We start from the raw sequence: 16,666 nt of genomic DNA on the forward strand, positions 1-16,666 counted from the left end.
AGTGGCAGAGTGCCTGCCTAGCAAGCATGAAGCCCTGAGTTCAAACCACAGTACCATCAAAAAATAATAGTAATAAATAATTTTTTTAAATGAACAGAAAAGAATACACACAAACTGTCTCCTAAAATACCTTATGACCTGCATTTTTGCACCAACTCTTTGAGGAAAGCAAGACAGAATTTATTATACAGTGGCCTATATTCCTAGTAGAGTATTATTCTTGGAATAATACTAGGATTTCAGCTGGTTCATAACTGACAAGCTGTCATAACTGATAGCCTTTCCCACTTCCCTCAGCCAGAGCAGGTGCTCTGTCCTGGGCTGGTTGTAGCCTGCTTTGCATCCCTTCCCAAACTCCCATGGAAAGTATTTGCTCACATGTCCCTGTCCTTACCAGACTACGAATACTGGAAGGCCACTCTGTTTTATTCATTTTTAGGTCACTAGCATCTGACAACGAACTTGGAACACAGTAGGTGTCAATAAACGTTGACTGAATAAACGCATGGATAGATGGTAGAATGTGCCCATGCCCTGCTCTGCATGGTTAGCATGGCAGGCCAGGAGATCACTATTATTTTCCTTTTTTTGTTTTTTTTGCAGTACTGGGGTTTGAACCTAGGGCCTACACCTTGAGCCACTCCACCAGCACTTTTTTTGTGATGGGTTTTTTCAAGATAGGGTCTCACAAACCATTTGCCCAAGGTTAGCTTCCAACTGCGATCCTCCTGATCTCTGCTTCCTGAGTAGCTAGGATTACAAGTGTGACAACCAGTGCCCGGCTACTATTATTTTTCTTAAAGTTTAAGATGAAACCGCATTATGTTACTTAGCTTTCCATTGCTGTGATGTAACACCTGAGAAAAACATTTTTCTTTTTCGTTATTTTTTTGTGGTACCGAGTATTGAACCCAGGGCCTCAAACATGCTAGGCAAGTGCTCTACCACTTGAGTCATGTCCCCTGCCCTTTTGTTTTTGGTGGGACTGGGGTTTGGACTCAGGGCTTCATGCTTGCAAAGCAGGTGCTCTACCATGTATTTTGTTTTTGAGATTGGGTCTTGATAACTTTGCCTGGGCTGTCTTCAGGCTCACACTCCTCCTGCCTCCACCTTCCAAGTAGCTGGGATTATGGGCATGCACCACCATACCTAGCTGAGATAAACAACTTAAAAAAGATACTTCCTTTTGGTTCATGATTTCAGAGGTTTTGGTCCATGGTCACTTGTTACTTCTGAACCATGGTGAGGTAGGACATCAGGGTGAGGAGCACATGGTGGAGCAAAACTGCTCACCTCATGGCAGCTGGGAGGGATCTAGGGGAAGGAGCCTGGGTAGAAATACACCCTACAAAGACACATCCCCAGTGACCCACTTCCTCTAATGAGGCCCCACCTCCTAATAACCTATTCAACTGTGAACTAATCCACTGATGAGGTTAGTGCTTTTATGATCCAATCACTTCCCCAGAGCCTCACTGTAGAACATTGCTGCATAGGGACCAAGCCTTTAATACACGAGACTTTGGGAGATATTTCATATCCAAACCATAACACACATCTTTTTACCCTGTTAGAAGGGTAAAAAGATAAAGACTGGGAGAAAATATTTGTCAAACACCTATCTGACAAAGCACTAGTGTCTAGAAGATATAAAGAACTGTCGAGGTAGGGAGGAGGAATAAAGGAGAAAGATCGAGGGGGTGAACCTAAGATATATTGTAAGCACTTTTGTAAATGTCACAATATGCCCCTGGTACAACTATGGTATGCAAATAAGTTTTGTTTTTTTTTTAAAGAATTGTCAAACAAGGGTAAGGCTCAGCAGTAGAGCACTTGCCTCCCATGTGCAAGATCCTGGATTTGGTCCCAAGCACCAGAAGAAAAAAAACCCAAAAAAGTTCAGCAGTAATAAACACTCTAATTAGAAAGTGGACATAAGACAAATATTTCACTAAAGAGGATGTATGTATGGAAGATAAGCACATGTAAAGATGTTCAACATCAGGCTGGGTACAGTGGCCCATGTCTTTAATTCCAGCTACTAATCCCAGCTACTCAGTAGGTAGAGATGTGGAGGATTCTTGTTCGAGGCCAGCTTGGGCAAAAAGTTCATGAGACCCCCCCCCCCTCCCCCGCCCCCATCTCAACAAAGAAGCCAGAAGTGGTGGTGTTTGCCTGTATTCCTAGATACTTGGGAAGGAAGTGTAGGTAGGAAGATTGCAGTCTGAAGTCAGCCCTGAGCAAAAATCAGGGGACCCTATATGAAAAATAACTAAAACAAAAAAGGGCTGAGGGTGTGGCTCAAGTGGTAGACCACCCACCTAGCAAGTACAAGGCTCTGAGTTCAAACCCCAGTACAGACAAAAAAAAAAAAGTGATGTTCAACATCACTAGTCATTAGAGAAATGCAAATTAAAACCACAGTGAGATATCCCATTCACCTATCAGGATGGCAAAAATAAGAAATAGAAGCTGGGCACAAATGCTAGCTACTTGGGAGGCTGAGCTCCAGAGGATTGAGGCTCAAGTCCAGCCTGGAAGAAATAGTTGGCAAGATCCCATTTCCAAAATAAGCAGAGCAAAATGAACTAGAGGAGTGGCTCAAGCAGTAGAGTGCCTGCTTTGCAAGTACAAAGTCCTGAGTTCAAACCCCAGTTCCACCAAAAAAAAAAAAAAAAAAGTGACACCACCAAATGCTGGAGAGGACGCAGAGAAACTAGATTACGCACACATTGCATGTGAGAATGTACAATGGTGCGGCCACTCTGGAAAAACAGTTTGACAGTAACTTCACCTTTTCTTTTTCTTTTGGTGATACTGGGGTTTGAATGCAGGGCTTTGTGATTGCTAGATAGTTCAAACCCTAGTACCACAAAAAAAAAAAAAAAAAAAAACCCAAAGAAACAGAAAACAATGAACTATTGATCCATGCAATGACATGGACAGAATCCAGGGAATTATGCAGAGTGGGGAAAAAGCCAGTCTCAAAAGGATACATATCACAGGATTCCATTTATGTATTCAGTGTTCCTTGAATGCTGTAGTTCTAGAACTAGAGAACAGTTTAGTGTGTCCAGGGATTATGAAGGGGGGAGTGGCTGTAGCTACAGAAGGAAGGCCTAGGGGAGCCTTGTGATGGTAGAGTATGTTGATGAGGTGCAAGCTACCTGTTATCTAGTTGCATGTACACACCTGTGCACACGCAATGGCATGTTAAAACCGGTGAAAGCTGAGCAAGCTCTGCAGGCTGCACCATTTTTGGATTTTTGTTCATTTGCTCATATGTTGTGCTGGGGATGAAACCCAGGGCCCTGTGCACACTAGGCAAGTGCTGTACCCTGAGCTGCACTCCCATTTCTTTCTGATGTTGTTTGTCTACTACAGTCATGCAAATTCCTGTGGATCTATAATTATTTCAAAATTAAAAGTTTAAAAAATGAAATTAGTCAGCATTTCTAGCTTGCAACTATGTTTTTTCTATTTGCAGTTTACCTTTTAAAAACTTCTTAGGTCATTATTTGTGGGAGTTTTTTTTTTTTTATCGTTTTTACATTTACTCACATGTGTATACATTGTTTGGATCACCTTCTCCCCCACCCCCCCCCCCCCGTTCTGCCCTCTTGTTCCCTGATTTTATTGAAGAGAAAAGATAAGAGTTAAGAAAGACATGGTGTTTTTGCTAGTTTCAGATAAAGATAGCTATACAGAGAGATTCCTAGTATTGCTTCCATGCACCTGTGTATTGCAACCCACTTGGTTCATTTCTACCAGACCTCTTCACTACTTCCTGGTCCCCTTCCCATAGTGGCCTCTGCCAGTTTAAGATTACTATAGTAGCTCCTCTACAGTGAGCACATCAACCACATTCAAGTTTTAGGTTTCCTTCCCTTTCCCTATTCCTCCCATTCGCGTTCTCCCCTTAGTGTGTGACCCATATCCAATAATATTACTGCATTTTATTTGTAGGAAATTTAATGCAATTCAAATCTGTCCAAAGCCTTCCAATGTGCCTTTAAAGTTTGAATCTTTTTGTGATTGTTTTGTGGGGTAACAGTGGGAGATTTCCTTCCCCCTTCCTTCCTTCTTGTACATTGGAAAGTTTCATTGCCTTCCTCCTTGGTAAAACCTTCTGACTCGTACCAAACTCTGGGTTCAATCCCTACTACTAAACAAAAAACGAGCAAACAAACAAACACTGCTAACAAATTTTGGGGTGAAATGTTCTCTGATGATCCTGGAGGATTAAACAGAGCGTCTAGAAATGTAGGTAGCGAACTTTCCTTTGTTTGTCCCCTAAAGATGCAGGAAAGGCTCCTTGCTTGGTAGTTAACTAACCATCGCAACCTCCTTGTGTTATTATTTGACCTCATCACAAGGGCAAGTAGCAAACACTCCTCCTAGGTCCTCCAGTTTGAGGTGACCCAGCATCAGGATGCTGGGAAGCACCTTAGTCCCTCCTGAGTTCCTCATCGTGTGAGGCCCCTTGGCATCACTGACAACACAGTTTATACCATACTGGGTTTTGCATAAAGTCTTATAAAACAAAAAGATTTATTTTATTCATGTTTGGTTTTCATTTTGTATTTGTATAAAAATGACTTATTTTATGGCACTGGAGATTAAACTCGGGGCATCCTGATTTGTTGGGGTTGTGCTCTGTCATTTGAGCCATGCCCTTAGGCCTTTTGTTTTCAGATAGGGTGTCTAGGCTAACTTTGCCCCAAGGCCAGCCTTGAATGTCCATCCTCCTTTCTCTACCTCCTAATGTCTGCCATCGCAGACATGCGCCACCATGCCTGGCTTGTTTTCTTTTGTTTTGTTTCAGACAGGGTCTTGCTATGTAGCTCAGGTTGGTCTAGAACTCATGATCCTCCTGCCCCAGGCTCCTGACTGCTAGGATTAAAAGTATGCACCACCACCCCTGTAAAAGATTTGTTTTATCCTCTGAGACCAAACTGATAAAAGATCCTAGCTACTTGAGAGGCAGATAAGGAGGATCAAGATTGTAAGCCAGCCTGGGCAAATAGTTCTTGAGACCCTATCTCAAAAATACCAATACAGGGACACCTTCTCTTGGAACCCTCCTTCCCCCAACTCTGGGAGCTCTACTCTCCCACTTTACACTTTTCTATCTCAATAAACTCTCCTGCTTTACTCGAAAAAAAAACAAAAAACAAAAAAACAAAAAAAAAAGGGTTGGCAGAGTGGCTCAAGTGGTAGAGCGCCTGCCTAGCAAGTATGAGGCCCTGAGTTCAAACCCTAGTACTACCAAAAAAAAAAAAAATCAGGAATATTTGATGTTAATATTCTATCCAGGGTGTCCATAACATCTGAAAATGCATGAACTATCATTGTTTGTTTTTCTGAAGATGTCCTCAATGGCATCCTATATTTTTGCCTGTTTCTAGGCTAGACAGACACCCTATCTAGTTAGCTAGGGTGTAACTCAATTACAGCATGAATGGAGCTCTTTTCAGTCTTACTATTTATAGACTCCCTGTGGGTTACCTGACTCCAAGCTACTCAGTTTCAGGACTTCCAAGTCATAGATTCATTCATCAGGCAAACATTTTAAAATACTGGCTGTGTACTGACAGCACTCCAGGTAGGTGGAGGATAAAAACTGTTAACAACCTCGCAGGGAGTGCTGGCCCCTGAACAAATTCTTGTGTCATATTAACTTCTCTAACATAATCACATGCATCATTCTCTGAGAGACAACAATTAGTGAAACTTGGGCTGGCAGAGTGGCTGAAGTGGTAGAGGCCCTGAGTTCAAACCCCAGTACCACCAAAAAAAAAAAAAAAATGTTCCAGTCAGCCGGGCACCAGTGACTCACGCCTAATCCTAGTTACCCAGGAGACAGAGGTCAGGAAGATTTTGGTTTGAAGCCAGCCCAGGCAAATAGTTCATGAGACCCTATCTCGAAAAACCTATCACAAAAAAGGGCTGGTGGAGTGGCTCAAGGTGTAGGTCCTGAGTTCAAACTTGAGTACTGCCAAAAAAAAAAAAAGTCTCAAATGTCTCAGTCAGTTCTGTGACTGTGTTATCCTGACTGACTCCGTATGATTTGTTCAGCTATGAGTCTATCAGTCATGTCATAAGAAACGAAACCAATCCACTGAAAACTCACCAAGAAAAGGACCGCTCTGTTACAATCATTTCCATAGCTCAGGGAATCAGGCAAGGTACCTGAATGCCTGCTTGCCTTCTTTCTTTCTTTCCTTCCTTCCTGCCTTCCTTCCTTCCTTCCTTTCCTCCTTTCCCTCCCCTTTGTTCTCTTTTCCTCCTCTCTACTCTTTTTGTGTGGTTTTTTTTTTTTGAGACAAGGTCTTACTATTTAGTCCAGGCTGGCCTCCAACTTACTGTGCAGCCTAGACTGGCTTTGAACTCATGATCCTCCTTCCTCATGCTCCTGAGTGTTGGCATTATGGATGTGAACCACCACATTCAGCTTTGGAAGGTTTTTCTTTATCCATTTCCTTAAGCTAGTCTCTGAGAAAACACTTGCACTGCTCTAGGCATCCAGAATTACCCTGTTCTTGGAGAGAGATTATAGAAAAACAAGTTAAGAAATTTTAACCAATAACAGTAATGCTGTAGGGACAAGAAACATTTTTCCAGTCAACTAGGGAACTTTGGCCTAGAGTTACTTCTGGGATTCCACCAAGACTGCCCCACTAGAATGCTACAAGTAGCTAGTGTTACCTTGGTTACTGTACAGGATGAACCTCATCTAAGAGTTCATGGTTGTTATGGTTGTTATCACCTATTTCTTTTCCTTAGTCATATTCTCTAGCAAAGGACCTGGGAGTGAAATTTAAGGAGAAACTAATTGAGTTCTAAAAGCTGAGCTTGCTTGGAGATGCTCAGTGGTCCCTCATCCTAAGCAGGTTGAGATGGGTCAACACATCCACATGAGAGTAGATGGTTGTTTGGAACCAAAATGTTGATTTGTTATGTAGGAAAGCAAGTCTGTGGCTTAATTTGGGTTCTAGTTTTCTATTGCTTTGTAAAAAACACCCCAAAACTTAGTGGCTTAAAATAACAGTTTATTTACTATTCTTCACAGTTTGTGGGGATGATAACAGACTCTGCTGGGCTTCTGAATTGGATTGCAGTCATCTGATGAGTAAGGCTGGGCTTAATATGAGTCTTCCCTCAGTGCCTGTTACCATGGTTGCATTGGCTGGAAAACAGCTGTAGGCTTCTTTATGATATGGCAGCCTCAGAAAATTGAATTACCCTCAGCCAGCATAGTGGCTGGTTTCCCCTAGAACTCATGTCTCAGGAGATCCAAGTAGTAGCCACAAGACTTCTTAGGACCTAGCCCTGGAAGTCATGCAGTATCATTCTGAGGAATTCTATGAGCCAAAAAGCAAGTCCCAGGGTCAGCCAGCATCCAAGGGCATGAATACCAGTCCATTGCAGGATAGCCATCTTTGGAGATAAGCTCCTACAGTCTGGTATAGTAGGCATGCCCTGAGTTTCAAACACTGGGTATATAAAACAGGCCTCTAATGCAAATGGCTGGATGTACACAGTACCTTCCTTCCTTTTCCCAGCACTCTAGGTATAGTGCCCAAGTTTGCAGGCCCTGACAGAACCAGGGTGCTGGCCTTCAAGCCTTCTTTGCCTTCATCACTCTCTCTCCTCATCTCCATCTTTCACCACATGGGCACAGTAAATTGTACCTAAATTTTCTTTCACTTTAACTGCATCCGCTAGAGCTTCTTTCCAACCAACACTTAGGTATTTTCAGTAAAATCTTTCAATTCCATCTATGAGCCAAATCCCTCCCCCTAGTCATGGCTGGCATTAAACCAGAGTGACTTTAGTGCAATGGTTGTCCTTAAAAAGCAAGACCATAAATTGTGAAGTAAAATGAGACAAAAAAAAAATCAGCAACTTCAAGCTCTAACTTTGAGAGTTTCCAGAAGTACCCATCAAAATCTTCCCAAGCTTGTGTGGTGGTTCAGGTCTGTAATTCCAGCATTTTGAGGGGAGGCTGAGGCAGAAGGATAACTAATTTGAGGCCAGTCTGGCCTACATAGCAAGACCCTGTCTCTTAAAAAAAAAGCAAAACACAAAATCTTCCCCAAAGTGGAGTTCCCTTCCATTAAGTCTGGTTTCTTTAAGCACTACTGGTTAACATAAATAAAACCTGACTTATTTCCTGTCCTGAAATTGTTTTTTGGTTTTTAAAATTATTGCAAAGTAACATTTTGTTCCCTTCTAATTTTCCATGATAAGAGAGATAGGTATTTAGCCATGTTACAAATTACATAGAATTTTGAGGTCTGGCTTAGCAACCCAACACCCATTTAAACATTGTTCTGTTTTTTCCAAGAAAAAGCAGTCCAAGCTCCAAACCACAAACTTCAAAATGACATTTTATGGACATGCCCCATTTGTTTTTGACTCCTGCCTGCTCATTTGCTTCTTTCCATTCAGTTATATCATGAACTTGGATTTTGTTAAGTGACATAAAAATATTGAAAAGCAAAGTTGATGTGGGAATTCAAAGACTGTTCTGTGTGGGTTCAGGAGTGAGTGGTTTATCCTTCAGCCATGTGTCCTCATCAGTTGAAAACTTTAGCCTAACTGTAAACCAGACAGGAGCAGGAATTTCCCTGCAGGACCAATTTTCCACTTAGACAGATATGGTTGGTTAACATTGCTGGCCAGTTTAGGGGCACTGCTGTCTGACCTGGTGACCTCTGGGGTCATTGTCCACCTATATCTGCTTTCCCTCAGCTGTGCCCTTTCAGCAGTTTGTACCCAAAGGCAGAATGGACAGTGGAGACAGTTGTGATGGCAGCTGTGCCCCCAACAGGAAAGGAGAGTAGTAGGCCTAACTTGTGATGCCCATTAACCTGTCCACAACCCCAGCATCACAGGGGCATGACTGCCAGGGACTCTGCCACACTCCTTAATAAAGCCCAGAGGACCTGAGACGACAGACAAAAAGCAAAATCCCTCCCACTGCTCTGCTCCTAGCATAATGTTAGGCACCTTATCTGAGGTAGCAATGTTAGGTGAGTTAATTAACTGAATAAGTGACCTCCAGCACTCCAGCTGGCAAAACTGTGGATTTGCAACACAAGTTATTATTAACTTTCCAAAAGGAATCACCTCAGGGTTATTTTCTCCTTCCTCTTCCTCTTCTACCTCTTCTCCTCTTCATTCTCCTCCTCCTTGTCCTCCTCTTCCTCATTTTTTTTTTTTTTTTTTTTTTTTTTTTTTTTGCTGAGGATGGAACCCAGGGCCTCATACATGCCAGGTAAGTTCTCTACCACTGAGCCATACCCCATCCCTTTTTTGTTCCTCTTACAGATGGTAAGTTCTTTTATCATATTTAGAGTCAAAATATCCCATTAAAAAATTTAGCAAAGCACAAAATCATGTACAAACTTAAGTATGCAAGTTTCCAGAGAGCCAAAAATGAAAGGGAAAATAATGGCCTACTATGAAGCTGTAGTATGCCAGCTGTAGTATGGTAATAGGTGCCTTCAATTCAAGCTGCAAATGTGCTCCTTGGGCTTCGATTCAGTTAAGACTGCTCAACTAAATGGTTACTATAATCTGATTATGGAGTCACTTGGCTTTTTGTTGCTTTGCTACAATTTCTTTTAAAACAGTGCAATTTAAATAGTGCACACATAACTCTCCAATAAGTAATTATATAAAGGATATTCACTAGAGACAGTGAATAAATTCCATAGTTAACTGTATTTATCAGTTAAATAATAAAACAGGTGGTAGTCCACGCCTGTAATCCCAGGTACTCAGAGGCAAAGATCAGGAGGACAGCCTGGGAAAAAAGTGAGACCCCTTAACAAATGAGCCAGGCATGGTGGATGGTGGTGTAAGCTTGTAATCCTAGCTCCTCTGGAGGCTAATAGGTAAGAGGTTCATATTTTGAGGCATGCCTGGGCAAAAAAAGCAACACCCTATCCAAAAAAATAAAGTAAAAAGGGCTGAAGGTGTTGCTCAGAGTACAAGTACAAGGCCCTGACTTCACACCCCAGGACTGCCAGCCCCCCCAAAAAACTTTATAAGCCTTTATTGCATATTAATAAAAACAAATCTTTGAATATACAGCAATGTAAAATTTTTTCTTGGTGGAACTGGGGTTTTCTCCCAGTATGGCAAAAATAAATAAATATAACAAGTGTATTTAAGAGGATGTTTGTTCCCAAACATAATAGAGGATGTCTATTATTTATAATAGACAAAAAAGCCACAAGTGGCAGCACATGCCTGTAATCCCAGCACTTTAGAGGCTGAAGTTTTGAATTCAAGGCCAACCTCGGCTACATAGCAAGTTTGTGGCTAGCCTGGGCTGTATAATGAGATTCCGACTTCAAACAAGCAAACCAACAAACCAGAAAGCAATGGAAAATTAATACAGCACTCAAATGATCTAATATTGTGAAGTCATTAAGGTCGAAGAAGGATATTGAATGACCTGGGAGAATGTCTGTGGTGTCTTAAGTAGAAGGAGGCATCACAAAGGATCTTTGCTCCAGGTTTAGAGGGATAGAGAATGTTGGTGGTTGCACAGGAAAAGGACTGACATGGCTATCTCTGGATGGTGGAATCAGGGCTGATTTTTGTCATCAGTACAGTAAACATGATTTGCTTTTATACTCAGGAAGAAACATACTCTAACAAAATAATGGTTCTGTAGGGTTCCTTTGTTCTTTTCTGAACCTCATTTGTGTCATAGACTGCTTTGAGAATGTGATGAGAATTGTGAATTTTTTTCCCCAGAAGTAGAAATACACATCACCCAGTTTACCCACTTTCTGGGGATTCAACACCTCTGGCTTCATAGGTCCTGAGGTAGGCAGTCTTTATCCACAGTCTGGGTGGCTTCTCCTGCATGGATTCGATCAGCTCTTAGTATGTGCTCCAGTGGCCACGAGGTCCCCAACCTTACACTCTAGCTCTTGGGCCACTCCAAGAACAGGTGAGGGCTGTTCCCAGGAGGCCTATGGACCCAAGCAGGTACTTTGAACATGCCCCAGTTTAGTCTCTCAGAACAACACTACCAACAGAGAGGCATGGGTGGAAGAAGATCACAGTGTTCTGGAATGGTGTCGTCAAAGCCAGGGTACTAAGAGCAGAGCATGCAGGCCACTTCTGTAACTTCCTGATGAGCCCTGGCCACCTGACGTCCCCAGGGAACTGGGGTGTGTATACTCAGATGGCTATTATTTGGATGCAGCCAGCATGACCCTTGAGACTTTGAAAATTAATAGCAGGCAGTCACCACTGAGAAACCTGACTCGATGTAGAAGTGAAGTGATTCAATGACAGCAGCAAGTAATGACTGGGGACAGCAAAAGCACAGTTACCAGGTCTTGTCGGAGTGTTCAGGAACTTGGTGGTAGAAATGAAGGACATAGAGCTTTAAACCATAATCCTGCAAGGGCTGAGCCTGGAGGAGGCTGCTAGGGCCCACTGGTGAAGACTTGTGGGTCTTGCTCATGAATTGAAAGCTAGCTGATCATATAGCCAAAGGAATGGCTACCAAAATTTCTAAACTGAAAAGTGAAGAGGTTTGGGCTGGGGAAGTGGCTCAGTGGCAGAGCTTGCCTAGCATGGGCAAGGCTCTGGGTTCCATCCCTAGCACTGGGGAACAACAGAAAAAAAGTGATGAGATCCAAGATGACTTGGAGAAGGGTGGAAGGTCTCAGGGGTGCCAGATAGGAGGTTGTTGGTATGATGGGCCAAGAATGGGGGCAGTGGGCGTGGAGAGATATTTGAGCTGTAGGACACAGGGGCTCTGGAGAGAGTAGTGGAACCAAAGTCCTTAATAAAGTATCTGAGGGTGCTGGGCACTGGTGGCTCACACCTGTAATCCCAGCTACTCAGGAGGTAGAGATCAGAAGGATTGCGGTTTGAAGCTAGCCCAAGCAAATAGTTCTCAAGACCCTATCTGGAAAATACCCATCACAAAAAGGGCTGGAGGCCCTGAGCTCAAGCCTCAGTACTGCAAAACAAACGAACAAACAAACAAACAAAAAAAATGTGTCTGAGGGGCTCACACCTGTAATCCTAGGTAGTTGGGAGGCAGAGATCAGGAGGATCAAAGTTCAAGGCCAGACCTGGGAAATAGTTCTCCAGACCCTATATGGAAAATACCCAACACAAAACAGGACTGGCAGAGTGGCTCAAGTGGTAGAGTGCCTGCCTAGCAAGTGTGAAACCTGAAGTTCAAACCCCAGTGCTGCCAAAAAAAGAAAAAGAAAGAAAAGAAAGTGTCTGGGGTGGCTAGCCCAGGACACTGTTTAGATGACTGCACTCGCCGAAACCACAAATACATGAGGTAGCACTCCATGAGAGTACAGAATGAGCCATCCTGGGCTTGCCAGTGGAAATGGCTAGCCGGCATTAGATGGCACTGGGGAGCTGCTAAGTGGCCCGATGGCGCTGCTGCTGAAAGGAGCACGGCATTACAGCTGCATAGTATTTCAGCAGAGGTAATCAGCTACTGTTTGCACCTCGTTCGTATCACTAGCAGCAGGCAGGGAGTGGGCATATTTTAAAACTGAATTTAGCAACCCAGGTCAGAACAGGCCCAAGAGGAGGAGACCAGGATGGCAGGAGAACCGAAAATCATGTTACAGACACTAAAAACCTTGGGAGAGGACCCCAGTGGTGGGAATCTCTGAAGAGCCTATGATAGGGGTAGAAATTGAGCTTCAGAAACCTGCCAGAGCCAGAGAGAGAGCCATGTAAAGAGAGGCCTTTCCCTGACCATACTTCCTTCAGCCACCGTCTCCCTCAGAAGCTTGGGGAGCAGGGAGTAAGTACAAGGAGGAGAAACAGACATGCCCACTACCTGCTAGAGGATTCCAAACAGAAGGAGGGCTGGTAGAGGGGCTCAAGTGGTAGAGTGCCTGCCTAGCACGTGTGAGGCCCTGAGATCATACCCAGTACTGCAAAAAACCAAAAACCAAAAACCAAAAAAACCAAGCAGGCCTGAGCCAAGAAGGGGAACGTTTATCTAATTATAGCAGAGGTTGTGTTTGTGACTTTGGGGGCCTATATGACTGTCTTCTTAGGTCAGGGCCTGTATGTGTGATGCCCTAGGTTCCATCCCCAGTGCCACAAAAAAAAAAAAAAATCTCTTATCTAAAGCTGAGCAGAAAAGTCATGGTGCCTACTGGCATGTGTATCTATGAATGGGATTTATTTATCCAGTGTATTAGTCAGGGTTTTCCAGAGAAACGGAACTAGTAGGATGTGAGTGTGTGCATGAATTGGCTCACGTGAGTATGGAGGCTGGGTCTTTAAGCTAAGGACCAGGAGAGTCAGTGACATAGTTCCAGTCCAGGTACAAAGGCCTGAGCCCCAGAAGAGCAAACGGTGCATGTGCAGTCCAAATGACAGCAGGCTAGAGACCCAGGAAGAGCCAACGTTTGAGTTTGAAAACGGGGGGGGGGGGGGGGGCGGGGAACCTCCAAAACACCTGCCCCCAGCTCAGCTCAGACAGGTAGAAGGAATTACCTCTTAATTGGAGAATATCAGCCTTTTTCTATTCAAATCTTCAATTGATTAGATGAAGTCTACCCATATTAAGAAGAACAATGTTAATCTCATCCGAGCTAGATATGTGACTCAAACCATAGAGCACCTGCTTTGCAAGCACTAAGCTTGCAAACCCTAGTCTCACACGCACACACACGCACATAAAAATGCTAATCTCATCCAAAAAAACCTTCACAGAAACACCCAGAATAAATTTGGCCAAATACCTGAGCACTCTGTGGCACAGTAGCCAAGTTGACACATAAAATCTCCACTGAATGGATTTTAAAGCAGACAAAAAATTAGTGTCTTCATTATGTCCAGTTCCCAGTTGCATTCTTAGTGCTAGCTCAGGACCTTCTGTGTGGCCTGCTAAACCTCACCCTGACCCTTGGCTACCCTTGTCCCTAACCTTCACTCTTTTTGTTGTTGTCATTTTGGTGGCACTGGGGTTTGAACTCAGCCTCACACTTGCTAGGCAGGTGCTCTACCACTTGAGCCATTCTGCTAGTCCTTCTTTGGGGTATGTCTGTTGGATATTTTCTTCTTTTTTTTTGTTGTTTTTGGCAGCACTGGAGTCCTTGGCTACCATTGTCCCTAATCTTCACTCTTTTTTTTGTTTTGTTTGGTTTGGTTTGGTAGTACTGGGGCTTGAACTCAGGTCTTTGCACTTGCTAGGCAAGTAGTCTACCGCTTGAGCCATGTCCCCAGCCCTTCTCGCTTTATTATTTTATTTTTTTGGTGGTGCTTGGATTTGAACTCAGGGCCTCAGACTTGCTAGGCAGGTGCTCTATCACTTGGGCCACTCTGCCAGGCCTGTTTTGTGTTGGGTATTTTCAAGACAGGGTCTCATGAACTATACTCCTAGGGCTGGCTTTGAACCACGATCCTCCTGATCTCTGCCTCCTGAGTAGCTAGGATTAGAGGCGCCCAGCTCACTTTGATTACTTTTAACATAGGGTTTTGTGTTTATGCATCAGCCAACCTGGACCTCAGTCCTCCTATTTACTCTTCCCTTGTAGCTAGGATGACAGGCATATACCACCATGCTCACCTATTAATTGAGATGGGGTCTCATGACCTTTTAACCCCGACTGGCCTCAAACCACAATCCTCCCAAGTAGCTAGGATTACAGGTGCGAGCCACTGTACCTGGCTCAATATTCCATTTTTTTCCAGGAACTAGAGAAAAGGTTAGATTAAAAAGAATTAACCTAGAAGGTAACACCCACGCACAGGAAATCAATGTGAGTCAATGCCCTGTATAGCTATCCTTATCTCAACCAGCAAAACCCCTTGTTCCTTCCTATTATTGCTTATACTCTCTCTACAACAAAATTAGAGATAAGGGCAAAATAGTTTCTGCTGGGTATTGAGGGGGGGAGCGGGAGGGGGTGGAGTGGGTGGTAAGGGAGGGGGTGGGGGCAGGGGGGAGAAATAAACCAAGCCTTGTATGCACATATGAATAATAAAAGAAAAATGAAAAAAAAAAATTCCATTTTTTTACTGATGTTGTTTTACATGAAGAAGGATTTCTCTTTCATCTGATTTTCCACACTTCTGGCATAAAGTTACAGTGATCATACGTGATTTTCCAGCACGCTGTTTCTCCATGGGAACTCCTCTCCAGTCCTGTACCAAGTCCTGCAGGATGACTTCCTAGTCACGACGGGGAGTGCCAGTCCCAAATATGCATATTATCCATTTATTGATAAATAAATGGCCCTGAGTTCAGTCCACAGCAATTGATTGATTGATTGATTGATTGTAGTGCTGGAGATCAACTCCAGGACTTAACACATACTAATCACATACTCTACTACTCTGAGTACACCCCCAGCCCCCAAATCTATTCTTATATATAAAAATAGATTACTCAGCAGTACAGCATGCTTACCTGGCATGCACAAGGCCCTGAGTTTGATCCCCAGCACTTCAAAAAAGAAGCAGAAAAACCAGTTCTCATGGGGATAACCCATGTGCCCAGTGATGGCTGGATGGCTACACAAAATGAGCTGTGCACTGGAACATCACTCAGTCTTAAAAAGGAAGGAAGCTCCAGAATGTGCTATGGCATGGATAAACCCTAAAGACATTCCATTAAGTGAAAAGTCAGATGCAAAAGGACAACTACTACGTGATTCCATTTCAATGAGGTAGCAGAGGAATCAGATTTACAGAGACACAGGAGAATGGTGGTAGCCAGGGAGAGAAAGGAATGGAGAGTGAGAAAGTTCTAGAGAAAGATGGTGGTGATGGTGGCACAACAATGTGAATGTCCTTAATACTGCTGAACTGAACAGTTAAAAATAGCTAAAATTGACACATTTTATGTGAAAACCAAATGTATAATATTTTATAAAATAATATTTCATGAAATTTAAAAATGTTAATGTATATTTTACCACAATAAGAAAATAAGAAATTCAAAGCAACCTTTTTTTTTTTTTTTGGCAGGACTGGGTGTCACGCTTGCAAAGAAGACACTGCAGCACTTGAACTACTCCTCCAGTCCATTTTGCTTTGGTTATTTTGGAGATGGCGTCTTGTGAACTGTTCCCCGGGTTGGCCTCAAACTGCAATTCTCCTCGTTTCATCCTCCCAAGTAGCTAGGATTACCTGTATGAGCCACTGGCTTCCAACTATGGCATTCTTTTTGGTGGTACTGGGATTTGAACTCATAACCTCACACTTGCTAGGCAGGTGCTCAACCACTTGAGCCACTCTGCCAGCCTCTCCCCCCACCACACCTTTTTTTTTCAAAACAATAGCAAAGCTTTACTGAAAGAAAAGGGAAGAGTAGGTACCACAAAAGAGAGAGTGGTGGGCTCTAGCCAGGTGGCACAGAAGCTGACATTCTTATATATAATAAAAAATGTATAAATCCTGATGAATAAACAGAGTGGTCATTTCTAAATGGTGGAAGCACAGAGAATATTCTATAATGTACATTTCCACATTATTTGAAAGTCTGATAATAAGCATGTAATCTTGTAATCACAAGATAATTAGAGATGGAAAAACCCAAGCAGAGGAGGATGTCTTGTGATGGATTAGCGTGAAAAGTGCTTGGGCTCTGGCTGTCACCTCCTGGGAGGGTTTTCCTTCCTTGAAGGGGGGGTAT

At 43.2% G+C, this 16,666-nt stretch overlaps 1 long non-coding RNA gene across 1 annotated transcript in view; it reads left to right on the top strand.

The window, feature by feature from the left end:
• The window catches only part of LOC141419850 (uncharacterized), a 23,989-nt gene extending 7,564 nt beyond the window's left edge, over nucleotides 1-16,425 (top strand). The window contains exon 3 of the long non-coding RNA XR_012444556.1: nucleotides 16,000-16,425. This is a non-coding gene — a long non-coding RNA (uncharacterized lncRNA). The remainder of the gene's footprint in view (nucleotides 1-15,999) is intronic.
• The last annotated feature ends 241 nt before the right edge of the window (nucleotides 16,426-16,666 follow it).

Source organism: Castor canadensis, chromosome X (genome assembly GCF_047511655.1).
Source record: "Castor canadensis chromosome X, mCasCan1.hap1v2, whole genome shotgun sequence".
NCBI lineage: Eukaryota > Metazoa > Chordata > Mammalia > Rodentia > Castoridae > Castor > Castor canadensis.